Source organism: Odocoileus virginianus, chromosome 20 (assembly GCF_023699985.2).
Source record: "Odocoileus virginianus isolate 20LAN1187 ecotype Illinois chromosome 20, Ovbor_1.2, whole genome shotgun sequence".
Taxonomy (NCBI): Eukaryota; Metazoa; Chordata; class Mammalia; order Artiodactyla; family Cervidae; genus Odocoileus; species Odocoileus virginianus.
This window is the reverse complement of record NC_069693.1, coordinates 23266198-23292776: the sequence shown is the minus strand read 5'-3', so window position 1 is coordinate 23292776 and position 26579 is coordinate 23266198. Positions and strand designations below refer to the sequence as shown.

The window sequence follows — 26579 nt, the reverse complement described above, 5'->3', positions numbered from 1 at the left end:
GCCTAGGCTGCTGGATGAAGTTTGGCATCCCATACACACACATGGTCAGAATCAGAAGGTCAGTAGGTGATTCATCCCCAGGAAGAGGGCTAGCTCGCAGGCTTAACACACCAGATGCTCTCAGATGTCTCAGCTTGCTTCAGGGTCTTTCCTAGGCTAAGACTAGCTGTAAATATCCAGGCAAGTTCTTAACTCTGCTCTTCTCCACCCAGAGGAACAGAGACATTTGAGTTTCCCTTAGGTGCTTTTTTATCAAGGGAGATTCCTAGTAAAATGCTTTTCCTATAATTCCCTCTAGCCTAGTCCCCAAGGGTATCAAAACCTGTAGGGTTCCCCGGGATGTCTTTTAACCACTGTCACCCAAGTCAGTTAGACCTGCAGTAAAGAGTAGACCTGAGGACAGAGGAGATTGAGAAAGACAGAGACAGTCACGAGGTGGGGGGTCTGTCTTGCCCACGTGTAACAAATGTAGGGTATGAATAGCCTGCCTTGGCCCGTCTCTACCTATGGCTGGGACTTGTAGCTTGCCCACTGGTCAGAATCAGCCCCAGAAAGTTGCATCAGTGCTACACTTGCCACTTTGTGTGCACAGCTCCAAAAGCAGCTCCAGTCACACATCCTAAGAGCAATCAAGATTCCTACATGGCACGGTTAATTGTTGACTATGATAACATATCTTGTTATCAGTTTTTCTTTAATGAATTCCTTAATAGATATCATTAGATGTTAAGTGCTACATTACTTCCTCTAAGAAGAAACATTTAAAGAAATGACACACACACAAATTTTATGTCCTGAATCAGTGCTGAATGCCATCTCTAGTGATCACGAACAATACCATGGAGTCATGTTCTCCCTCGTGATGTGCTCACATTTGCTTTGGCTTCTGAGAATATGTGTCTTTGAGGATAGTATTTGCAGCAGCAATTAGATGTATATCCAAAACAGGAGGCGAGAGACTTTGACTTCCAAGGAAATCACTGGATCCTGTAAGAAACACATAGCCATAATGAGAAATAGATAATCTTAGTTTGTCAGCACCCTGGTAGGAAATTAAACTTATAACTTCCATGTTAATGACACTTTCACATTTAATTTCCTGTGAGCCACACTGAAAATGCATCCATTGAAAGCTGAATTTCACTCCATAGAGCTGTCTTACTAAGTGAATGTGTGCGAGGTTGTACCTGTCAAAACAAGATTCTGGAAGCTCATTTAGAACTATAATTTGGGGTAGGAGGAGCAAAGGGGATTGTACCTTGTAGGACTATCACTGTTTTCTGGATGCCATTATTGCTATTAGTAATCGGTTATTCATTAGCACTAAGTATTAATTATTAATAAGAACTGTTTTGAGAACCAGGAACCTGCTGTCTGCTGTGTCCAGGCTGGGCCAATGTAGATCATTGGCTTAGTGAGTGATATGCTAACCATTAGGGCTTCCCTGGTGCCTCAGATGGTAAAGAACCTGCCTGCAATGCGGGAGACCCAGGTTCGATCCCTGGTCAGGAAGATCACCAGGAGAAGGAAATGTCAACCCACTCCGGTATTCTTGCCTGGAAAATCCTATGGATAGAGAAGTCTGGCGACTAACACATGTGCATGCTAAACCTCAAGGCAGATGTGGACCCAAAGGCCGGGAGTAGGTCTGAAGTCCTATTGGAGGCCTCTCGTTACAGGGATCAGGGCTCCTCTGGCCTCCAGTCAGCCTTGCATAAGTAGGCAGTATATCAACACCTCCATGAAGAGAGCAAAAGGCACTTCATCTGTGGGAGAAATGTGCTCCCCAGAAATGGGCAGCATCAGCATCACCTGGAAAATTATTAAAATGCAGCATCTTAGGCCCCATCCTGGACCTCCTGAAGACGATTCAGCATGTTTACGTAATCCAAGGTGATGGCTATGCACATTAAAGTTTGAGGACCACTGCCCTAGCCTCTAGTAATTCTCCAAATCTGCTGCACAGTAGAATCTTACTACGAAGTTTGGAAAACCCCAACACCCAGGCGTTTACCCCAGAATAATAAAATCAATATCTTGGAGGTTGGAGCAAAGGGTTAGCATGATTTCAGAAGCTCCAGTGATTTTAACGGGTGGTCAACTAGGAGAACTTCTCATCAGGAAGACTGGGGCACTTGAGAAGTTCAGGAACTCATGTTCTGACCCTTGGAGTGGATTCAGGGCTGCCATATGCATGCAGGTGATCTGGATGAGGTATCCATTCAACCTGGACACCGCCCTTTGTCAGTCCTCTCTCCCTCCCCTCCAGGCCTACGGCATCTGTCCTCCTCCTAGAGCCCCCAAACACTCAAGGATCTTTGGCTGCCCTTTATTGGCCCAGCGTTTTCCTACTGCCTCCCTGCAGTCCACCCCTAGCCTTGGTTGATTCTTTTCCCCTCCAAGTGAGACCACCTGTTTAAGGCATCTCTGCTCTTGGGCAACATCTGTGCTTTTCAAGGTTTCAGTTATCTGATGGAGGTAGAGGGGTTAGGTGGTAGGAGAGGCTGAGAAGCCTTGCTCTAAATCCTCATGCATTTTAACAGCAGTCTCTGAAGACTAGAACCCTACTAGTCTTTTGCATTTAGATAGGGTTCATTTCTTACCTCTAAGCTGATGATGCTAATCCTTACCTTATACTGTTTATTAAGTTCTAAATCACTTATTACATAGTTTTTTATTTCCTTCTCCTCTTCATTATGTAATCGGGCCAGAAAGAAAACCATCATCATGGAGGTCAGGATAAGGTCAGGGGTACCTATGGGAAGACAGAATAAGTCAGAGACTATGGCTTTGTGATTGGATATTCTCTGCATCTTTTAAAGAGATTATTACTTGTCCCCTCAAATTCTTTCTCCCTTTTTTCATGGTAAGATCATCTCTCTACTGGGCACATTTGTTGCTGAGAATGAGGACTACATTTCCCCATTTCCCTTGAAGCCAAATATAAACATATGACTAAGTGTACATGTCAGGTTCCAGGAGCCTCCCTTGAGAGATAGCTTGTGCATACTGCTCTGTTTCTTCTCCTTTGTTCCTTCCTTCATCCTCTGCTTGGAATAAAGGTGCAGCCATCTTGTGCCATGAAGAGGGGGACCACTGCTTAGGATGGTAGAGCAGTTGAGTTGGAAACGACTGGAGTTCTTAAGATGTTTGAGATACAGAGTCTTGAGCATATTCCATTTGCACTTCATTTATGTGAACATGAAATGGACTTCCTTCTTGTTTGTGACAACTGTTTTGACCTGACACTTGCAGCCAAGCCTAATCCCAGCTGATGTTTACCACCTGAAGCATCTTCTGCATTGGTTAAACTCCACTTCTGATGATTTTTTCTTTGAATGTTAACTTTATTCTCTTTCAGGAAAGACTAGATAAAATGTAGATTCCACAGGGTGGGCCCATAGCTTAAATCTTTACAAGCAACATTCTTAGCAGGTTTTCCAGCCTTGGAAAATGTGGTGGTGGACAGCACCAGGGAACTGAAAAGCAAGAGAGAAGAGCTGAAGAAAATCTACCCTTTTGCCATTCTTAACATTCTGCCAACTGTTCTTTTGGGACAACTTGTCTTGGGGCCTTGAGAGTATGAGTTGATTTATTTCAGATACTGTTGCTTTTTTTTTCTAATTATGAAAATTTGCTAAAACTTAAACTGAAAAACTTTTATAATAAATACCCATCCACTCACCATCTATATTCAGCTGTGAACATTTGAATGTATTTTCTTTGTCACAGTCCATCTATCGGTTATTCCCTCTGCCCATCCATCACTGTATCCTTTTTGGTCAACTGATGTCAAAGTAAGTTGCAGGCATGAGTACCCTCTCTCTTGAACAGTTTCATGCTTTCTATACAGTCTGTTCATTTTTACAACTTCTCTGCTTCTGTTCAAGCCTGCATCCCTGCAAGGAAGGAGAGCAGGAGGTAGAAGGCTAAAATTTATGACTCACAGATCTGCATAGGGTTCATCTTTCCTCTTCCAGCACCTGAAGTTCCCAGGCAGTTAATGGAAGTAGATACGAAAGCCAAACAGAGCTGTGTTGTCCTCTGGAGAGACCTTGCCTCCTCATTCTGTGTTCTAACAGTTGTCCTGTAATGGTTCTCCAGATTTCCTCGAGCCCTGCAGCTCTCTCCCTTCTCGCCTGACCCCTGCCATTTACCCCAGGGCTTACTAAGGCACAAAGGTCAATCCTCTTTAGCTGGAATCATCTCCATTCTTCTTTTCAACTAGCTTTTCCTCCACAGCCTCTGCATTGAAGCCTGCCTCCCTGAGTCCCCTCCTCAGGGCATTTTTCCACGTGTTCTGTGCTCTGTCACCCACCTAGTCCACTCTAGAAAACCAGTTCACCTCCCCTTCACCCACACATCTTATGTTGACTCTGCCTCCTTTCTTGTGCTTCCTGGGCCTGCAGCTCAGCCTTCCTCGGAGCCTCAGTCTTCTGAGCATCCTTCCTTCCAGTCTCTGGAAACCCCAGGACATCAGACCTCCTGGAGCTGAAGAGGGAGTGAGGAGTTCTGAGTTAGGTCCCTGAATTTTTCAGTAACGAAACAGATACCTTAGAGGGTTCTGTTTGATCACAGCCACAGCTGGTTGAGAACTGGCAAAGTGCCAGGGGTCATGAAAGCACTTTACCGTGTTTATCACTTCACTTTATCCCTCCAGCAATACTTTAAAGTAGGTACTTTTATTTCTCTTCCTGTTATGAGTGAGGGAACTGAGGTTCAGAGAAGTTAAGTGACTGGTCTATGCTTACACAGCTGATGGAAGTTTTCTAGAAGTATTTCTTGTATCAGGGAAGCTCAGATTGGAAAGAATGATTTTTGTGGGGAATTTGGACCTAATACTTCATAGAGCTACAGTTACATTTATATTTTCATGTTGCTGTGTTTTTGTTTCTCAAGGCAGTGTTTTTCCAACCAAAGCTTCAGACCCTAGGCGCTCACAAACATTCTTATGTTTTACTACATTTTCTTTGAAAACTCTCCATGCATTCTTCCAGTGTGAGAAACACTGGCTTGGAGTCCAGGGTGGAGTGAGTCTGTCCCTCAGTCTGTCCTCTCCTATTGTCGTGTCCTGCCCCCTGCACCCTCCCAGACCATAATGCAGGCCATAGGTAGCTCTGTGCCCAGAATTTGGTGTCTCAGTGGGCAATAGTTTTCTTGTCCATCTCATCTGCACTTTGGGCTGGAAGAGGAGCCGAGGAAGGGGCAAGGACTCTGGGAAGGGGAGAGAGGGACAGGCTCTATTCCAGGCAGGGGAAAGGCTCATACCAGGGCCCAGAGGCAAGACTTGGCTGGAACATCTGAAACAATGCTGAGGCTGTCACCTGAGACCGAGCAGGAAAGCAGCAGAGGGAGGTCCGCGGGCAGCTTCAAGACTTGAGCACCAGGCTGGGGAGGCTGGATGGTGCTGGAGGCAGTGGGGAACCCGAGAAGAAACAGATGGGAAGGACCCGCTAGCGTTCCAGCCTCCAGGGACATCCCTGAGGCCCTTGGCAAAGGCTGGTACGTCAGCTTCCGAGCTGGGAGCAGGTGAGGTGAGCGTGGACCTGAGCAGCCTGGAGCCCACCCTGCCTAGGCGCCTGGGGAGTGACCAGGAGAACCGGCCTCTGGGTCGCTCCTTCAGACCCAGGAAGGAAAACCTAAGTGCTGGAGATGGCTCAGCTCTCAGACCTGAAATACAGTTTTTAGCCATTCTTCTGAAAGAAAAAATTGTGTAATTCTACTTCTTGAGTTGCCCTTTGCTTCAATGCAGCCTAAGCTGGAGAGAGGGAAAATAGCTATTAACCCAGAGAAGTGAGATCAGGGAAACACAGTGAATGTGTTTCTCATGAGCACTGAGGCCCTCTTCCTCGCCGCTATTGCCCACACGGGGAGACCAAGAGCAGCTGGGTCCCCCTGCTCTAGTGACTGCACCAGCCCTCCTGGCCATGTTCATGTCCAGCTCTGCCTGCCCCCGGAAGGCTCATCCCCACATTCCTGCCCAACCTCAAAAGCCTCTCATTATGTCAGCACTGTGTACATTCCTACCTCCCAGGATCCTGAATAAAGCCAGCCGAGCAGAGGAGGGGTGGACTGAGAGAGCAAACTTTCTTGTGTGGACAAAGGAAAGATAAGGAGACAGGGACCCAGAGGCAGGTTGGGGACTAAGTTGGTCCCCAAGCCCCTTGGTGTGACCGAGCCCTAGCACAGCTGTGACACTAGCAGCCGGCATTTGAGGCACAATAATAATTCTTCAGATCAAAGCAGCTCCGTCTTTAGACAATTATAGTAAAATTGAAGCTCTCCTCTAAAAGAAACACATGCTCTTGTTGTGTTTTGCCCCCTCCCCCTCCTTGTTTTATTCTTTATGAACAAATTGGTTTCCAGGGCTATAGAAAGAACCGATTGGAAGCTTAAACTCTCACTGTCTGCCCAGGGGTGGATTTGCAGGGTGGACATGGAACATCTGAAAGCTGATTTTTTTTTTTTAAATTGATATCCAAGAATAAAAGAGAGAATGGTAGGAGAAGCTGATCAGGAATGAATAAAGTCTCCTTTTAAGCTGAAATAACCCCCTCCCCCATCTTCCCTCCAGAAAAGCTGGACTGTAATTGCTTGCAATCACTCGGCACAAATTGTCTGCTCGTATTTGCTTTTTAATTTTGTATAATCTGGTCCATTTCGCCTCTCTCTGCCTTTGAGCTTAACCTCTCTCTCTTTCTCTCTTCCTCTTATTCCCTCTCTCTTACTCTCTCTCTCTTTAATTCTTCAGGCTGTTCAAAAAATTAGTAATAATTCCCAAGGATATTTGATGGCTTTTACCAAGCAAAGGCACTCAGGGAAAAGAAAATACACACACACACACACACACACACACACACACCCTCTGAATGGAATGGATCTGGGCTGCATCTACTTAAATGTTCATTTCTGCATCCAAAGTATTGTTTATTTTAATGCATTAATATTGTTTCTAAAGGCATGGTAGGCATTTTAATAAAGAAATGGATTGACCCCAAAGTGAGCAAAAAAAAAAAAAAAGCCAGAATAAGGGAGGTGTTTTTCTCAGAGTAACTGTGCAACATCTTTCTCTGTTTTTAAGCAGATTTATATCTGCTGGCCCCACACATCCCCACTGATTCTTGCTCTGATGCACATGCCTTCTGTGGAGCACACTGCACCAGCCATGCTGCCTTCCCCAGCCAGTGCTTGACCTTGTTCTCTTGTCTGTGCTTTACTTATATTTGTTGTTGTTTAGTTGCTAATTTGTGTCTGGCTCTTTTTCGACCCCATGGACTGTAGGCCGCCAGGCTCCTCTGTCCATGGGATTTCCCAGGCAAGAATACTGGTATAGGTTGCCAATTCCTTCTCCAGGGGATCTTCCCAACCCAGGGATCGAACCTACATCTCTTGCATTGGCAGGTGGATTCTTTACCACTAAGCCACTAAGGAAGCCTGGTACTTTACTGATATAGGGGCCAGCGAATCTGGGAGGAGACATATCAGTCAGTATTGATTACTTTCCAGCTATATGAAACATGATAGGGAAGTGAGGAGAGCATTTAGGTGGAGAAAAGTTCAGGGGAAAAGTCTTCAATGGGCAGAGAAAAGAAGAAAAAGGGAGAAGATGTGGGTATAAAGAGAAAGCCAACAAAACAACAAAATTAAATGCACAAGTTACACTGGAAGTGATGGACGCAACAGACTCAAATATGTTATACCAGCACCATATGCCCTGGTCTTCTGAAAGAGAAATGAGATGCCAAGAGCAAGAACATCAACAGGATCATGATTGAGAGTTTGATTTCTATCCTGCGTCTGATCCTTACTGTATGTTGTTTACAGCTTACTTAACTTCTCTGTCCTTCCATTTCCTTTTCTGTAAAATTGGGATGGTAGTATCTACTTCGGAGAAGGCAGTGGCACCCCACTCCAGTACTCTCGCTTGGAAAATCCCATGGACGGAGGAGCCTGGTAGGCTGTGGTCCATGGGATCGCTAAGAGTCAGACACGACTGAGTAAATTCACTTTCACTTTTCACTTTCACGCATTGGAGAAGTAAATGGCAACCCACTCCAGTGTTCTTGCCTGGAGAATCCCAGGGACAGGGGAGCCTGGTGGCCTGCCGTCTATGGGGTCACTCAGAGTCGGACACGACTGAACCAACTTAGCAGCAGCAGTATATCCTTTCTTATGGGGTTGCTTGCATTACATAGCAAGTGTAAACTACATGGCAGGTGCTTGGCATTTTTAAGTGCTCAGTAAATACTAACTATTGTTATTATTTTAGTTTAATAGCAAATGATTTAAAATACCAGCCAGGACTTATTCACAGAAGCAGATAGTATGAGTATTATGGAATAAGGAGTTTATTATAGACATCAGAAACTTGCACAATTGTGGAAGGAAGATCTGGAAGGAAAGTTGGAAAAAAAGAGAAAAGTCACTGACCCAATTCTTTCACTAGAGAATTCTATCAAATATTTAAAATATTGACACCAATCCTACACAGTTTCATCCAGAAAGGAGAAAATACTTCTCAATTCATTTTATGAAATTAATATTACCCCAAGACCAGACTTACATAGCATAAAAAAGGAAAACTGCAGATATCCCTCATAACATAGATGTAAAAATCTCTAATAAAATATTAGCAAAAAGAATTTAGTAATATATGAAAACAATTATATACTATGACCAGGCAGAATTTGTCCTAGGCATGCAAAGCTGGTTAAATATTAAAAAATCAAACAATATATTCTACCATATCAGCAAGAAAATCACATATCATGATTATAAAATTTAATACACTTTCATGATAAAAACTCTCAGAAAAATAGGAATAGAGTGAAACTTATTCAAATTTTTTAAAGTGCCTACAAAAACCTACAACTAATATTATACTAAAGGATGAAGGACTGAATGCTTTCTCCCGAGTTTAGGAAAAAAGACAAGGATGCCTGCTCTCACCACTCACATTCCCTATATTGTTGAAGTTCTGGTCAGTGCAAACACCAAAAAAGGAAACAAAAGACTCACAGCTTGGAAAGGGATAAAACTTTCTTAATTTGAAGAAGACATGATTGTCAACATAGAAAATCCCAAGGACTCTACGGTAAACAAACAAACAAATTCCCTAGAATAAATGAGTTCAGCAAAGTCACAGAGTGCAAAATAAACATACAAAAACCAACTCCATCTTTACATACTAGTATTGAACACATAAAAATAAAAAATTAAAAGTACAATGCCATTTATCATAGCTTTAAAAATGAACACTTAGGTATAAATCTAACAGAATATGCAGGATTTATATGTTGAAAATTACAATATGCTGATGAGAGAAATCAAAGAAGATCTTGATAAATGGAGAGAAAATACCATGATCATGGTTTGGAACACTCAACATTGTAAAGGTATCAGTTGTCCTTGAATTGATGTATAAGTTCAACGTAATTCCTGTAAAAATTCCAGCAAGATTTTTCTTTATAAATTTAACCAAGATTATTTAAACATTTATATGGAAATTCACAGGAACTGGAATAGCTAAAACCATTTTGAAAAAGAAGAATGAAATGGGAGGAAATCAATCTACCCAATTTAAAGACTTCTTATATGGCCACAGTAATCAATATGATGTTGTCACACAGATCAATGGAGAAAATAGAGAACTCAGAAATAGACCCACACAAATATGTCCGAATGATTTTTGACAAAGATATAAAAGCAATTCAATGGAGGAAAGATAGCCTTCCAGCAAATGTTGCTGGCACAATTTGATACCCATGGGCAAACAGAAATGAACTTCAACCCAAGCTCACACTGTATACAAAAATTAACTCAAAATGGATCCCAGAGTTAATGTAAATGATAGAATGATAAAAACTTGTACAAAACAAAAAATTGGAGAATCTTCAGGATCTAGGTCAAGGCAAAGGTTTCTAGACTTGATACCAAAAGCCCAGTCCATTTAAGGAAAACATAATAATTGGTTCAACAAAATTGAAAACTTTCACTCTGTGAAAGGTCTTAGGATGATGAAAAAGGCAAGCTGCAGACTGGGAGAAAATATTTGCAAACTGTGTATCCAGCAAAGGACTAATTTCTAAACTATGTTAAGAACTCTTAAAGAACTCTTGAGAACTCAGACTCTTTACTATCTGAGCCACCAGGGAAACCCAAGAACACTTAAAACTCAGCATAGAAAAACAAACAGTCCAATTAGAAAATGGGCAAAAGACACGAAGAGATATTTCACCAAAGATGATAGGCAGATGGGAAATAAGCAGTTGGAAATATGTTCAACATCACGAACTATTTGGGAAATATAAATGAGAGCCACAATGAAATATCATTATGCATATATTAGGTTGGTAAAGTAAAACAGAGTGTCAACACCAAATGCTAGCAAGGATGCAGATAAATCAAATTCCTCATACATTACTGGTAGGAATGTAAAATGATAAAACTGCTCTGGAAAACAGTGTGGCAGTTTTTTAACTTAAAAACGAAGCATGCAACTATACAACCCAACAGTTGTACTCTTAGACACTTATATCAGAGAAATGAAAAAGTTTGTTACACAAAAACCTGTCCATGAATGTTTGTATTAATAACAACTTTATTTGTAACAGTGAAAAACTGAAGACAACCCAGATGTTCTTCAGTGGGTGAATTGTTAAACAACAGTGGTATATCCATACTATGGAATATCATTCAACAGTAAAAAAGGAAGAGACCATTGATATACACAACAACCTGGGTGGATCACCAGAAAAGTATACCGAGTAGAAAAAGCCAGTCCCAAAAAGTTACATGCTGTATGATTTAATTTATACAACATTCTCAAATTGAGAAAAAGTGTAGAAATGGGTAACAGATTAGTTGCCAAGGATCAAGGAGAGAATGGAGATTGGAAGGAAGTAATTGTGACTATAAAAGAGCAATAGGAGAGAGCCATGTGGGGATGGAAATGTTCTGGATCTTGACTCTATTGATGTCATAGCCTAATTGTGATGGTGGACTATAGTTCTGGAAGATGGTATCATTGGAGGAAATGAGGAAAAAGGTACATAGGATCTTATTATTCCCCAAAATGCACATGAATTTACAATTATCTCCAAAAAAAATTAATTAAAAAAAAAAAAAAAAACCAGCCAGGTGCTCAGTGCATCCAGTGACTCCAAAACTTTTCCACATTCCATTTGTTTGTTGTTCAGTTGTTCGGTTGTGTCTGACTCTTTGGGACCCCATGGACTGCAGCACACCAGGCTCCTCTGTCCTCCCCCAACTCCTGGAGTTTGTTCAAGTTCATGTCCTTTGAGTCAGTGATGCCATCCAACCATCTCATCCTCTGCCACCCCCTTCTCCTTTTTTGTTCAGTCTTTCCGAGCATCAGGAGCAGAAAAAGGTAACATGGAATATTGAGACGGAGGTAACAAACATAACAGCAACAACAACCAAGAGGGTCAAAGGAGAAACTCCAAGTTCAGGTGTAAGAATTCTACTTGCATGTCTTAAGCAACATGTAACCACTGCTGTCTATGTAATAGAAGAGAGAGAGAAAAGAAGGGAGATCATGAGAAAGAAGAGGATAGTTTTTTTTAGTTGACTAAAGAGGGGACAGAAAAATCAAAATAAACAGCCTTTACCATAATAGGTAACTATTATGGGTTGTTGTTGTTTAGTTGCTAGGTCGTGTCTGACTCTTCATGACCCCGTGAACCACAGTGCACCAGGCTTCCCAGTCCTTTACTATCTGCCAGCATTTGCTCAAATTCATGTCCATTGAGTCGGTGATGCCATCCAACCATCTTGTCTTCTGTTGCCCCTTCTCCTCCTAACCTTCAGTCTTTCCCAGCATCAGGGTCTTTTCTAGTGAGTCAACTCTTTGCGTCAGGTGGCCAAAGTATTGGACCTTCAGCTTCAGCATCAGTCCTTCCAATGAATATTCAGGGTTGATTTCCTTTAGAATGGACTGGTTTGATCTCCTTGCTGTCCAAGTGACTTTCAAGAGTCTTCTCCAGCACCACAGTTCAAAAGCATCAGTTCTTTGGTGCTCAGCTGTCTTTATGGTCCAACTCTCACATCCATACATGACTGGAAAGACCATAGCTTTGACTAAACAGAACTTGTCAGCAAAGTAATGTCTATTGTGGGTAAAGGTTGTGAAACCAGCCCATAGAAAGTCACAAAAGAATCTTCTAAACAACTGAGTTTAAGTTACTGTCTTTAGCTAGTATTACCATCTCCCTAGCAGGAGCCAGGGTGGAAAAATACTACTGTCTTTTTCCAGGGGGCCAGAATCACATGTGCCCCTGAGCAAGGCTGTGTCCTAAGAACTTGCTGTGCATTATCTCATTTAGGAATCACCACGAAGCAGGTATTATCCTTTTATTTTAAAGGGGACTGAATGAATAAAGGTGACTTTATTTTAAAGGTTCAGAGAAGTTAGGTAGCTTGCCCAAGGTCATTCTGCTAATACGTAGCAGATCCACATGGAAGGAAGCATTCCAGCTCCCACAAGGCAATGAAAGCCAGGCATTTCAGGGCTACCACTGGTGGGGGAAACATTTCCTGAAAGGAAAGGCCAGACCTCATTGTTCTCCATATCTGGTGTCCAGGATTTCCATTCCCACTGGGATCTCTGTCATCACCTCTTGACCTACCAGGCTTAGTTCAATGCAGATGCTCCCCTATGGAAGAAAACTGTCATTTCCTCAGTTAAAATCTTCCAAAACTTGCAGAGGACTATATCAGCTATGAGGGGAGGGTGCAGGAAAGGAAGAGGAGGGAGTCTTGCTGTCTTCCCAGAAAGATGAGGTTCAGCCACCCTCTGTATGTGGTGAATACACCCCTCCATTTCTAACCCAGAGCAACCAGTGGATTCCCTTCCTCCTGAATGCTCTCTCCAGTCTGTCTGATCCTAAAGCCCACAGTCCTTCATTACCCATGCTAAAGAAAATTTATAGGATAACCCTTTGACTGACCAAGTATTTTTGCCTGGAAGATAATTACAAAATTTGAAGGAGAAGTAGGCAGAGAATTGTCAGTAGTTAGAGTGTATGCATATGGTTTTCAGTAGTTGATGCTTAGTAATTCTTTGTTAAATAAATAAATTATCCAGTGCAGCTTGATTCAATCTTTTTATCCAGATAGAGGTAAAATGACATCTGGATCCCATTCTCCAGGACTTGGAGCAGCTCTTCACTCATTTCAAGGTTGTAATTTTCATTTTGCTGTCTAGGTAGCTACTTTTAGAACCAAAACAAAGGAGATGAAAGTTTCTGAATTTTGAGTGGCACCTGCTTTCCACCAGAGCTGTCTGTGGTCTTTCCTATGAGAACATACTGTCCCACATTTTCAGAGTCTTGAGCAGTAAGTGTTCTCTGTCAAGAAACTAACAAGGAGATTGAATTGTTTTGGATGTTTCTAGAGGATGTTTCTAGTCTCTGTGACACTTTGGTTTGTCTTTATCATTTTGCTTTGTGAGGTATGGAAGGTGATTCTATAACCACACAGGATTTCCTATGCTGCCAGAGATAAGGAAGGAAGGATGGGAAGAAGGGGCAGGGGAAGAAAGGAAGGAGGAGATGACATTCTTCAGTTTGGAAATTAATCCCAGTCTCCTGCTACTTTAAGAACTTGACAAATTGAGAGAGCTCTTTTTCTTTTCTTTCCAGAAATTTGAAAAAGGAAATAAGGAGCAATTCTAAAGTATCCCTGTCTCGTGACCCTGTCATATTCTTGGGGAATTGAACTTATGGAAGGCTGCAGGACGTGCCAGCAGAAGAGGTGAAGGGTTCCTGATTCTTGAGAAGGATCCCGCCTCCCTCTTCTCCATTAGAGGGAGAGCTGCCCGCTAGTACCCTGATCTTTCCTGGACCCTTCAAAGACAGCAGCCACAGTTTCTTGGACTGGAGAAGTCTGACGAGCAGTTCTTCCCAGGTAAGTGATACTTCTGCTCCAGATTCTGAGAAAGAAAAAAGTCAGCAGTGCAATGCGGTTTGTGAAGGGACGCCCACCACCTTGGGTGGTAGGGCACGTACCACACGTGGAAGTAACGCTGGGAGCCCTCCAAATGCAGGTTAAAGGATTTCTCCAGCCCCCTCACTGCTCCCCACATCAAACAGATTCCCTCTGTAAAAATAAATTGGTACCTGCTTCTTAACAAACGAACCTTTGAGGGAAAAAAAAAAAAAAGCGATATTAAAAAAAAAAGAAGAAGAAAATTACATGTGTATTTTCTCCTGACACAGTTTTAAAAGCTGTTTGTAGCTGATTTACAATGCTCATAGTATTCAGCTTTTCATTTGAAATTCTAATAAGTGCTTTGAATGGGCTGGAGCTTGTTAGAAAGTAAAGGGAATGAAATGTCTTTATTGAATTGTGAGGTTTTACTGGCTTCCCCATAGATGTCCTAGGTCTCTTCTCAGTGTCATCCTTTCTTTCCATGGGATTTTTGTTGAGTTGTTATGAGAAACAGACGCAAACATGGAGCGGGAAGAGTGACTGGGTAGAACCATCATGTAGGGTCCATTTATGCAGCCACCTGGGTCTGTATTTTTCACGCTTTAGTTTTTACATCCCTATGATGTGCAAGTGAATTGGAAGAGTTACCTTTTCCATTCTCTCAAGAAATTCTCCTCTAAGAATACAAATGGAAGCTTCTTGGGAAGTATTTGGACCTCTCAGATCAGAGGTGCTCTTTTTATGGACTTACGAGTCTTTCTTCTAAAAGCAAGTGTTGGCTGATAGGAAAACGAGGCCTGTGCATATCTTGGTTTCTATCAAGGGGTCATGTTTTAATTTTACAAGCTATCCCATCTATGATGGGCACCAAATAATGCCACAGTGGTTAAAAAAAAAAAAGACAGTCATGTCAGAATTTGTAATGATAAACTTCCATTTGTAAATCATTTTTAAAAAAAAGGTAAGTAGCGTGTTCTTGATATAAAAAGTCTAATTCTCATTTGGTCTGATAAATCTTTGGCAAAGATAAATCAAGACCCAGGTTAGCTTCCTATTGCAGATTTTTTGTTTGTTAGTTGTTTTTGTTTGTTTGTTTGTTTTATTATTACTGCTTTATGCTCTAATATCATACCTCTTGCAACACTGTTACTGTAAATGATGGAAAAGTCTTGAATATTTACATAGCAATATGGCTGAAAAGATAGGATGATTTGTGGCTGAAAAGATAAGATGTTTCTTATGCAACACAACACATCTTTCTTCTAAGTGTTTGTAGTCACTTCTTACCTCTTTTCCTAAGGCACACACCCTCTTTTAGAGGGGTGACCTAACTTGGAAGAGAAGACAGTTATAGTGAAAATCTTGGTGGATTGAGGAATGAATAGATGATTAAGAACCTGAGACATGTGGAAACAGCTCTTTTGAGGGATTTGGTTGTGATAGTGAGAAGAAAGAACCTGAATATTTGCTAACTAAGTTGTGTAAAATTACTGGAGAGACTGGTAGGTCTAGTTTGGTACTAATGGTTTCATTACTGTGTTGAGGATTTGGAGAACACATACAAAATCCTCATGAAGTATTTGTTTCCTTTGGAATGTTCTCTGGTTCTACTGCTGGTTTCATTAAATCTGCTGAGTTAGCTTCGAAGACCCTACCATCCTTCTATCATCTGTAAAACAGTTTCTGGTTGAATAAGGTTCTGCCTGGATTTTTCTCTCTAGAATAAAAGTGGTAGGTATCTGAGATGGAGGCAGCCCAGCATATTAAAGGCATATTAAGTATAAGCCAGCATATTAAACCTTAGGAAGTTCCATTCATCCCTTATTGCTTTACCAAACACCCCCAAATGCTACGATGTGAAACAACCGTGGTTTACTGTGATCACAGGCTGTGTGGGCTGAGAATCGGAAGGGTGCAGTAGGAATGCTCCATGTCTACTCTGTAGGGTTTAGTGCTTGTGAGTGATAGTGAAGTCGCTCAGTTGTGTCTGACTCTTTGCGACCCCGTGGACTATAGCCCACCAGCCTCCTCTGTCCATGGGATTCTCCAGGCAAGAGTACTGGAGTGGGTTACCATTCCCTTCTCCAGGGGATCTTCCTGACCCAGGGATCGAACCTGGGTCTCCCGGATTGTGGGCAGACGCTTTGTTTAGTGCTTAAGACTGGTTAATTGAGAAGGAGTTCTTGGCTGTGTTGGCTTCACGTGGTACTTTTTCATGTGACAATCTTTTTGGTACCTGAAGAAGCTGGAAAAACATTTTACCTAGCTAGGATTGCCTGCATGCATTAGATTCTTTAGTGTCCTTCTGCCAGCTAGAAGAATTCATTATATTTGTAATGTGATTAAAAAATTAAAATAAAATAGTGATTTTTATATACAGACGTTGATGAAAGATGTGTTTTTAAAGCAGTAAATTAAAATCTCATTAATATTTCAGTGAGGATATTTTGTGCTCTTATCTGTTTCATCTCTATTTTTGACCTATGGCTTAGAGTTCACAGCATGAAGGAGATGGTGAAATCTGTTCACTATAAAATGTTAATTATAAGTAAATTACAGCACAAATGTTCAATCAGCCACATTAATTCCACATAAAGTGAATTATTGTAGCAGAAAATTTTGAAATGTGACTGAATTTTGTAATCTTCCATTTCCTTTTTCTCTCTTGCACCAACCCTGATTCCTGTGTGTTTATTCCAAAAGCTCTAAGCTCTTTGTATAGTGTGGAGCTCATTCTGCTCACTTTGTTTTGAAAGTTAAATACAGGTGTGCACCGCCCCCCCATCTCTCCAAATATTTCTGAATTGTACATAACTCTGTTTGCCCCATGGCAACTTAAATGAAAGCTTTGATATTTTTCAAGCAGAGTTGGGCTTTTAACATGAAGATGTTGGGTTTATGAAAGTGTTCTCTCCTAAAAGATGACTGAAATGTCCTCCATATGATACATATATATATATATAAAATCATAATATATATTAGTGTTTTAATTGTCATTTTATAATATAGAATATATAACATTTACATTTCAGTATCTATATAAATGCTATATATGTGTATATAATTTCCTCTTGGCTTTAGGTCTACTTTAAAGTTAAAAGCTCCTTAAAAATTGGGTTTATAGCCAAAAACAATGGATCTTCCATCTGGGATCATTTTTTAGTTATCAGAAACATACTAAGGGAACCAAAAATCATACACAAAGGGTAATAATAATTTAGAAAATGCTTAAAACATCCAGACTGCACATGGCTCATTCTGTCAACTAAGTTAATTATTCATTAATAACAAAAGTACTGATGCATCCTTGAACAAGAATGCTTCTATATGTTTATTTTGTACTTAGAAGTAGGGATTCTGCTCATTATTAACAGGATATTTAATGCAGTGTCTAGATGCTATCAGGTACTGAACTCAAGAGAATCCACTTGGGATACTTGGGAGCTGGGAAACTCTTCTTGGTACAACTAACCATCAATTGAATTTAAGTAGCAAGCAGTCTAAAGAATCACATAATAGAGGCTTTCAACTCCTAGTTGTCCTTTGGACTAAGGTATTTCATGATGGGTATGGTCTGCACCCTTCCACTTACCAAGGTCTAATGTATCTCTATTGGATCTATTGATAGAGTGTTAATGCTGAAAGTGTGAATCGTGTTCTGAAGGATCCCATTCAGATCCCTAAGTCAGAAGCTGCCAGTCTTTCCTAGCCTCTTTTCATTCACTGTGGCAACATTATTGCTCAAGTGTCTGCTCTGTGATCTCAATGGAACTCCATGACTTTATGGAATATGAAACATATGTTACACATATACTGCTTCCTACCAAGGTGTGTCTTCTGTATTAAGGACCAATGTTCCCATTAGTTGAAGGCAGAGGCTTTGCTTTGTTGCCTCAGATAAGTATTAAATTTCATCTAATATTCCTGAAACTCAACAGAAGGCTGAAACAGCCAAGAAAAAAGAGAAATGTTTTATAGAGAGCATTAAGGAAGATGCAGAAATGAAAATCATAGTACCATTAAGAGAGAAAGACTCTCTATATGAGAGGGATGAGGGAAAGAATTTCCAATTTGCTAATGGCAGAAGCTGTTAATCTGCAAATATATGCAGGCACTGGTGAGTCCTCCTTTGACATACTCAAAACCTTGAGGATTAAAATTTCTTAGAGAGTCAGAATTAGGATCTGGTACCACTAAAAAGAAAAGGGGCATCTGCTTCCTTAGAGGCTAAATCTTCTAAAGAAAGTAGCAGAATTAACAATGTAGTAAAGTTAAAATGACAGTTTCTTTAATCCAAAACCATAGGCAAAAATATGAAAAAATCAAAGATGACATGATGCTTCTGTTATAATTTTCTTCCCCTTTCTTTATGCCCCAAGTTTCCAGTCTGGGCTGTTAGCATCTCTAAGCTGCTACTTTCTTTTCTACAATATAGAAAATCAAAAATACACTTACAGCAAGGTGTTAGATGCCTGTATTTTTCTTTTATAGAATAATGACTGCTGGTGTTCTTATAAAAATTATACATATTACTTTATAAAATTAAAAATGGTAGAGTACAAAGGAGAAAGCACAATTTTACTAAAAATTTTGCCACTCAAAAACAGTCATCTTTCAGATTTGGTAAACATTTTCCCAAGCACTTGTTTACCATGTATATATAAAAGAAAAAAAGAGAAGGATGGTAGAGACAGATAGAGAATGAAAGGTTCAAAGAGGCTCAGAAAAACAGATTAAAAAAAAATCATATATGACCTAATAACAACTATGAAATATAATGTTGTAAAATAGAAAGACTTTCTTACGTTAGAATTTAACATAAAGATTAAAAAAGAGAAATTGAAGGAATTTCTGATCCTCTGGAAAAGAATATTTTTCATTAGAATATAGTTCCTGAATGATCTGTCTACAGTTAAAAAATGATTAGGAAAACACTTTATCTAGATCCATTATTTATTTCATGTTTCAGTATTGTGAAGTATTGGTTGACTCATGAGAAAATTAGCACATGGCCACCCAGTTTCTTTCTTCTGCTTCCTGTATTTATTGGTTATTGTTTTACTTTGTCACAGTTCTGAACATTTGTCAATTTGTTCTCAACCATAAATAATACCACATAAATTTTGTCATATTTTTATACTTATTTATTTACTGTTTCAGTGCTCGTTTTTTTTTTTACACTTATTTTTATTTATTTTTTTTTCATTTATCTTTATTAGTTGGAGGCTAATTACTTTACAGTTTTGTAGTGGGTTTTGTCATACATTGACATGAATCAGCCATGGATTTACATGTACTCCCCATCCTGATCCCCCCCTCCCACCTCCCTCTCCACCCAATTCCTCTGGGTCTTCCCAGTGCACCAGGCCCAAGCACTTGTCTCATGTATCCCACCTGGGCTGGTGATCTGTTTCACCCTAGATAATATACATGTTTCAATGCTGTTCTCTCGAGACATCCCACCCTCGCCTTCTCCCACAGAGTCCAAGAGTCTGTTCAGTACATCTGTGTCTCTTTTTCTGTTTTGCATATAGGGTTATCATTACCATCTTTCTAAATTCCATATATATGTGTTAGTATACTGTAATGGTCTTTATCTTTCTGGCTTGCTTCACTCTGTATAGCGGGCTCCAGTTTCATCCATCTCATTAGAACTGATTCAAATGAATTCTTTTTAATGGCTGAGTAATATTCCATGGTGTATATGTACCACAGCTTCCTTATCCATTCATCTGCTGATGGGCATCTAGGTTGCTTCCATGTCTTGGCTATTACAAACAGTGCTGCGATGAACATTGGGGTGCACATGTCTCTTTGAGATCTGGTTTCCTTGGTGTGTATGCCCAGAAGTGGGATTGCTGGGTCATATGGCAGTTCTATTTCCAGTTTTTTAAGGAATCTCCACACTCGTCTCCATAGCGGCTGTACTAGTTTGCATTCCCACCAACAGTGTAAGAGGGTTCCCTTTTCCCACACCCTCTCCAGCATTTATTGCTTGTAGACTTTTGGATAGCAGCCATCCTGATTGGCATGTAATGGTACCTCATTGTGGTTTTGATTTGCATTTCTCTGATAATGAGTGATGTTGAGCATATTTTCATGTGGTTGTTAGCCATCTGTATGTCTTCTTTGGAGAAATGTCTGTTTAGTTCTTTGGCCCATTTTTTGATTGAGTCATTTATTTTTCTGGAGTTGAGCTGGAGGAATTGTTTGTATATTTTTGAGATTAATCCTTTGTCTGTTGCTTCGTTTGCTATTACTTTCTCCCAATCTGAGGGCTGTCTTTTCACCTTGCTTATAGTTTCCTTTGTTGTGCAAAAGCTTTTAAGTTTCATTAGGTCCCATTTGTTTATTTTTGCTTTTATTTCCAATATTCTGGGAGGTGGGTCATAGAGGATCCTGCTGTGATTTATGTCGGAGAGTGTTTTGCCTATGTTCTCCTCTAGGAGTTTTATAGTTTCTGGTCTTACATTTAGATCTTTAATCCATTTTGAGTTTATTTTTGTGTATGGTGTTAGAAAGTGTTCTAGTTTCATTCTTTTACAAGTGGTTGACCAGTTTTCCCAGCACCATTTGTTAAAGAGGTTGTCTTTTTTCTATTGTATATCCTTGCCTCCTTTGTCGAAGATAAGGTGTCCATAGGTTCATGGATTTATCTCTGGACTTTCTATTCTGTTCCATTGATCTATATTTCTGTCTTTGTGCCAGTACCATACTGTCTTGATGACTGTGGCTTTGTAGTATAGTCTGAAGTCAGGCAGGTTGATTCCTCCAGTTCCATTCTTCTTTCTCAAGGTTACTTTGGCTATTCGAGGTTTTTTGTATTTCCATACAAATTGTGAAATTATTTGTTCTAGTTCTGTGAAAAATACCGTTGGTAGCTTAATAGGAATTGCATTGAATCTATAGATTGCTTTGGGTAGTAAAACCATTTTGACAATATTGATTCTTCCAATCCATGAACACCATATATTTCTCCATCTGTTTGTGTCCTCTTTGATTTCTTTCATCAGTGTTTGATAGTTTTCTATGTATAGGTCTTTTGTTTCTTTAGGTAGATATACTCCTAAATATTTTATTCTTTTTGTTGCAATGGTGAATGATATTGTTTCCTTAATTTCTCTTTCTGTTTTCCCATTGTTAGTGTATAGGAATGCAAGGGGTTTCTGTGTGTTAATTTTATATCCTGAAACTTTACTATATTTGTTGATTAGCTCTAGTAATTTTCTGTTAGAGTCTTTAGGGTTTTCTATGTAGAGGATCATGTCATCTGGAAACAGTGAGAGTTTCACTTCTCCTTTTCCTATCTGGGTTCCTTTTACTTCTTTTTCTGCTCTGATTGCTGTTGCCAAAAGTTCCAAAACTATGTTGAATAGTAGTGGTGAGAGTGGGCACCCTTGTCTTGTTCCTGATTTTAGGGGAAATGCTTTCAATTTTTCACCATTGAGGGTGATGCTTGCTGTGGGTTTGTCATATATAGCTTTTATTATGTTGAGGTATGTTCCTTCTATTCCTGCTTTCTGGAGAGTTTTAATCATAAATGGGTGTTGAATTTTGTCAAAGGCTTTTTCTGCATCTATTGAGATAATCATATGGTTTTTATCTTTCAATTTGTTAATGTGGTGTATTACATTGATTGATTTGCGGATATTAAAGAATCCTTGCATTCCTGGGATAAAGCCCCTTGGTCATGGTGTATGATTTTTTTAATATGTTGTTGGATTCTGTTTGCTAGAATTTTGTTAAGGATTTTTGCATCTATGTTCATCAGTGATATTGGCCTGTAGTTTTCTTTTTTTGTGGCATCTTTGTCTGGTTTTGGAATTAGGGTGATGGTGGCCTCATAGAATGAGTTTGGAAGTTTACCTTCTTCTGCAATTTTCTGGAAGAGTTTGAGTAAGATAGGTGTTAGCTCTTCTCTAAATTTTTGGTAGAATTCAGCTGTGAAGCCATCTGGTCCTGGGCTTTTGTTTACTGGAAGATTTCTGATTACAGTTTTGATTTCCTTGCTTGTGATGGGTTTGTTAAGATCTTCTATTTCTTTCTGGTTCAGTTTTGGAAAGTTATACTTTTCTAAGAATTTGTTCATTTCTTCCAAGTTGTCCATTTTATTGACATAGAGCTTCTGGTAGTAGTCTCTTATGATCCTTTGTATTTCAGTGTTGTCTGTTGTGATCTCTCCGTTTTCATTTCTAATTTTGTTGATTTGGTTCTTCTCCCTTTATCTCTTAATGAGTCTTGCTAATGGTTCAGTGCTCAAGTTTTTAGATCCATGTTCTCCATTCATTTTTTAATTTTGATTTCCCTTTTAGCTGGTTGAATGTTATTTGTAGGTAGACTTTTAGAAGTTATTTGGATACTGTATTCTAAGTTCTTTCATGCTTGAGAATATATGTTGTCTTTATGCTAAGGTGCAGTATAAAGGCATAGGAAACAAAACTAAAATAGCTGAACAAAAATAAATGAACAATTGAAAGGACACTTTAGCTAGCTATAAAATTTTCAGATCATCCTTTCTTTCCTTCAGAATTTTGTGGACTTTTCTCCATTGTCTCTTAGCTCTCAGTATTGTTCTTTAATCATAAAAATGTCATTCAAAATTTGTTTCATTGGTAGGTGGACTTATTGATTCCATAGTCTGAATTCCTTCATGTTTGAAGATGTCTCAATGTTGTGATTGATCTGAACATCAGTTTAACTGGATAGGATTTTCTATAGAGCATATAGATATGCTTCCAGAGAGCATAGATATAGTGTTTTTTTTTTTTTTTAAACCTGTCAATTTTGCTTCCTTGTCTTCTGAGGTTAAATCCTATGAGGAATTCTGAGCCCATTTAAATTTTCTATTTATAGGGAACTTGATTTTTCTACTTGGATAACTGAAGGTTTTTTCCTTTTTCCTTTGAACTCAACACCTACACCAGGAGATTCTCAGCATCAACTAATTTCTGTCAGCTTTTTCTAGAATGTGCTGTATCCTTAGCTTGATAAATCTATTTCTTCCTCTTTTAAGATACTTTTTCCCTTATATAGCTGATTATTTCTCCATCTGTTCTATTCTCTGATTCAAAGACATTGATTATTCATTTTCTATTGTTTTTCTTTATTTCTCTTTCCTTTTTCATTCACTAAAATCATCTCAAGCCTTTCCCCTATGCCACTAATTCTATTTTCAGTCATGTCTATTCTATTCTACTTGTGTGAATTTATTTATTAACTATATAATGATGCTTTGATCCTCAGTTTGTCTAAGTCCCACAATCTCTTTTATATCATTTTATTATTTTAATAGCATACCATCTAACAACTTAGTAAATTTGTGCTATATTAAATTTTCCATAGCACATGAAGTACGCAAAAAGAAATTTTGTTTTTCCTTGGGTTGTATTTTATTCCAGATGGATGTTCCATCTCTCATTTACATGTCTTATTTCCTTTTTAGCATTCTTTTTCTCATCTTTAATGTGAAATCTTTAAGATCCTGGCTTAATGAAGGAAGGTCTCCCACTAGATTCACAACCCTATATGAGCTCTAGGTATATTAGTATTTGTCCCACCTCATATATAGCAAGACAGTCAAAACCAAAATTCAGATTTGCAGGTTTGGCAGATATTCTCGTTGACAAACACCTGTGGAGTAACACGGCCTCTCCTGCTCTGGGAGAACTGTGAAAGTCCCTTTAGTTTGACCAGCTCCTTGATTCCTCAACACTTAGTGCTTTGGAGATGTTTTCACGGTTTCATATGATGGTTGTTTTCAGCAGAAGGTCTCATCTAAAAGGGTTAGTTTGCCATCATATAAAGTGGAAGTACCTTCACGTCATTCATACGTTCATCTTCTGATTTGTCTTGTTCTTACTTAGTATGTGAAGGCCTATGGAGATCGTCTCCTTGTGCAGATAGATGTTGGGTAAATTATTTTTGACTGCCCTTAATACTTGATCTGAGACCTATCTTTCCTCTCAGTAACAGCTTAATGTGTTCTTTCCTGCAGTCTATATCATGAGTATTTTGAAGGAGGAAGTATTCTGATACACTTCGTCTTAGAGAACCAGAGGTTCTGCTCCTTCTCCTGAGGTTTTTAAAAATGTTCTTCATCAGAATTCACGTCACCTAGTTGGGAATGTATCTTATTGCCCTAAAGTTTCTCTCCAAAATTTTGAGTTTTTCCTGCACCTAATAATACTCTGAAATCTCTTAGTAATAGGATTCTGTACTGAGGGCTTCTGTTCTTGAAATTACTTTCTTAGATATTAAGAAAGTAATCTTTCTACTTTCTTAGATATACTTATACTATAGTAATTAAATAGTGATTACTATACTTCACTGTTACTATGACCTTACATAGTTACAGAGAATAAACAGGTAGTTATCAGAGGGGAGAAGTGAAGTAGGTAATAGAAATAGGTGAGGGAGATTAGGAGGTACAGACTTCCAGCTACAAAGTAACTGAGTACTGAGTAATGGAGTAACAAAGTAAATGAGTCACAAGGTATGAAATCGACAGTGTGGGGAACATAGTAATTATGTAATATCGTTCTGTGGTGACAGATAGTAACTAGACTTATTGTGGTGACCATCCTGAAATGTATAGAAATATTGAATCACTGTGTTGTGCACCAGAACTAACATAGTATTGTAGGTCAATTACATTTCAAAAGCAAACTCATAGGAAAAAAAAAAAAGATTAGATTTGTGGTTACTAGAGGCCAGGGAGTGAGGGAAGGGGGAATTGGGTGAAGGCAGCCGAAAGGTACAAATATATCTTTCCATAAGATATATTTAAGTACTAGGGGATGTAGTGTACAACGTGATAAATATAATTAAAACTGTTGTATATTATATATAAAAGTTGTTAAGAGAGTAAGTCCTAAGATTCTCATCACAAGGAGAAAAACTTTTTTTCTATTTCTTCTATTTTGAAATTGAAATACAGTTGACTAATTCTGACCCCCCCAAATCATCTCTGTATGAGATGATGATGTTCACTAAACTTACTGTCATATTCATTTCATAATATATGTAAGTTGCATCATCACGCTATATACCTTAAACTTAAACAGTTGTGGTGCTTATTAGTCACTCAGTCGTGTGTGACTCTTTGCATGAACTATATAGCCTGCCAGGCTTCTCTGTCCATGGAATTCTCCAGGCAAGAATGATCGAGTGGGTGGCATTCCCTTCTCCAGGTAATATTCCTGACTCAGGAATCACATCCAGGTCTCCTGCATTGCAGGCAGATTCTTTACCCTCTGAGATGGTATAAATAAAACTAGGAGAAAAAAATTACTTTCCTGACTCAACCCCAAATGCCTTTGCACACCTTCAGTTTCTCTCCACACTATGAGATGTTCGGGAAAATTCTAAATATTTTCTTTGCTTCTTTCAACCCATTCTGGAGTTCCCAGTAAAGTTGGAAGCAGCTTTGGGACACATCAAAATAATTTCCCTCCTCTTTCCCACCCGATATTTTTTGAAGTTTGTGGCTTGAGGTTATACCATTTTCTTTGTCTGTTGCTAGTGAACATCTTACTGACTTTTCACTAATTTTCATTCCTTTTGTTAAATATCAGAGCAAGGAGATTCTGTAATATGAATTCATTGTACTATCTTCCCCTAAATCTAAGATTCTACATTTTAACAGAAGCTAAACCAAAGGAATGACTGTGTATCTTCATTTGAGTTCTCTCAGAAATAGACCCTGAGACACATATTTAAGCAAAAGTAATTTGTTTGTAAAGTGATCCCAGGGACTAGAAGAAGTATAGAAAATCCATGAAGAAAATGATGTTCATAAAGGGTGTACTAGCAAGCAAGTTGCAAGTTAATTTCCCTGGAAAAACTTAGGAAAGAATTTGGAACACACTTCACAGTCATCTCACCCAAGGAAAAAGGGGCACTGTTATATTTGCACACTAACTCCTGCCATTCATGGTTTGAAGCTGTTCCTGGGATCATAATTCCCATTTTCATGCCTGCCCCCCACAGAGGTAGTACAACAGGTCCAGATGGTCAGTGAAGGTTCTTAATAAGACACAGGCTTTAGAAGTTGGAAGTTAAGCTGTCATGCCCCCGAATGGTAAAATCCAAGGGAAGATGGCCAGGGTGCGTGGTGGTAAATTTCAGGAATCTTGGTATCTGCATCAAACAAGTCTGAGAGGAAGGAGGATTGTCTCCGGGCTGTTTAAATGGTAATACCACTGAGTGGTCTCCCATTTGATACAAAGAGTAGATCTTGGGCAGCAGTTCTTTGAGTTTATATAGTTATAACATCTCTTCAAATTTAATGGACTCACTTATAGATAAAATCAGGGGGAATACTTGGGAGGCTTACAAAAAGGGTTAGGGGGAACTATTTTAGTCACTTAAGCTGGAAAAACCATAGGCACCTTTCAAAATTTTGTAGATATATATTTCACATATGTGTGTATATATATTTCACATGTGTGTATATATATTTCACATATGTGTATATATATATTCACATAGAGAGAGAAAGATATATATGTGGACGTGTATAAATTATATTCATTATACATGCATATCTTTTCATATGTGTAAGGGGTGAGTATATGTGAGGTGATGCACACAGAATAAGTGTGTACAGAGGTGTGAGTTGCATGGGTGCC

The 26579-nt window shown here is 39.3% G+C and overlaps 1 long non-coding RNA gene across 2 annotated transcripts in view; it reads left to right on the top strand.

Moving 5' to 3' along the window:
* LOC139029892 (uncharacterized) overlaps positions 1-26579 on the top strand; it is a 475454-nt gene that overhangs the window by 189736 nt on the left and 259139 nt on the right. For both annotated transcript variants that reach the window (XR_011482172.1, XR_011482173.1), the window contains exon 2: positions 13662-13926. This is a non-coding gene — a long non-coding RNA (uncharacterized lncRNA). The remainder of the gene's footprint in view (positions 1-13661; positions 13927-26579) is intronic.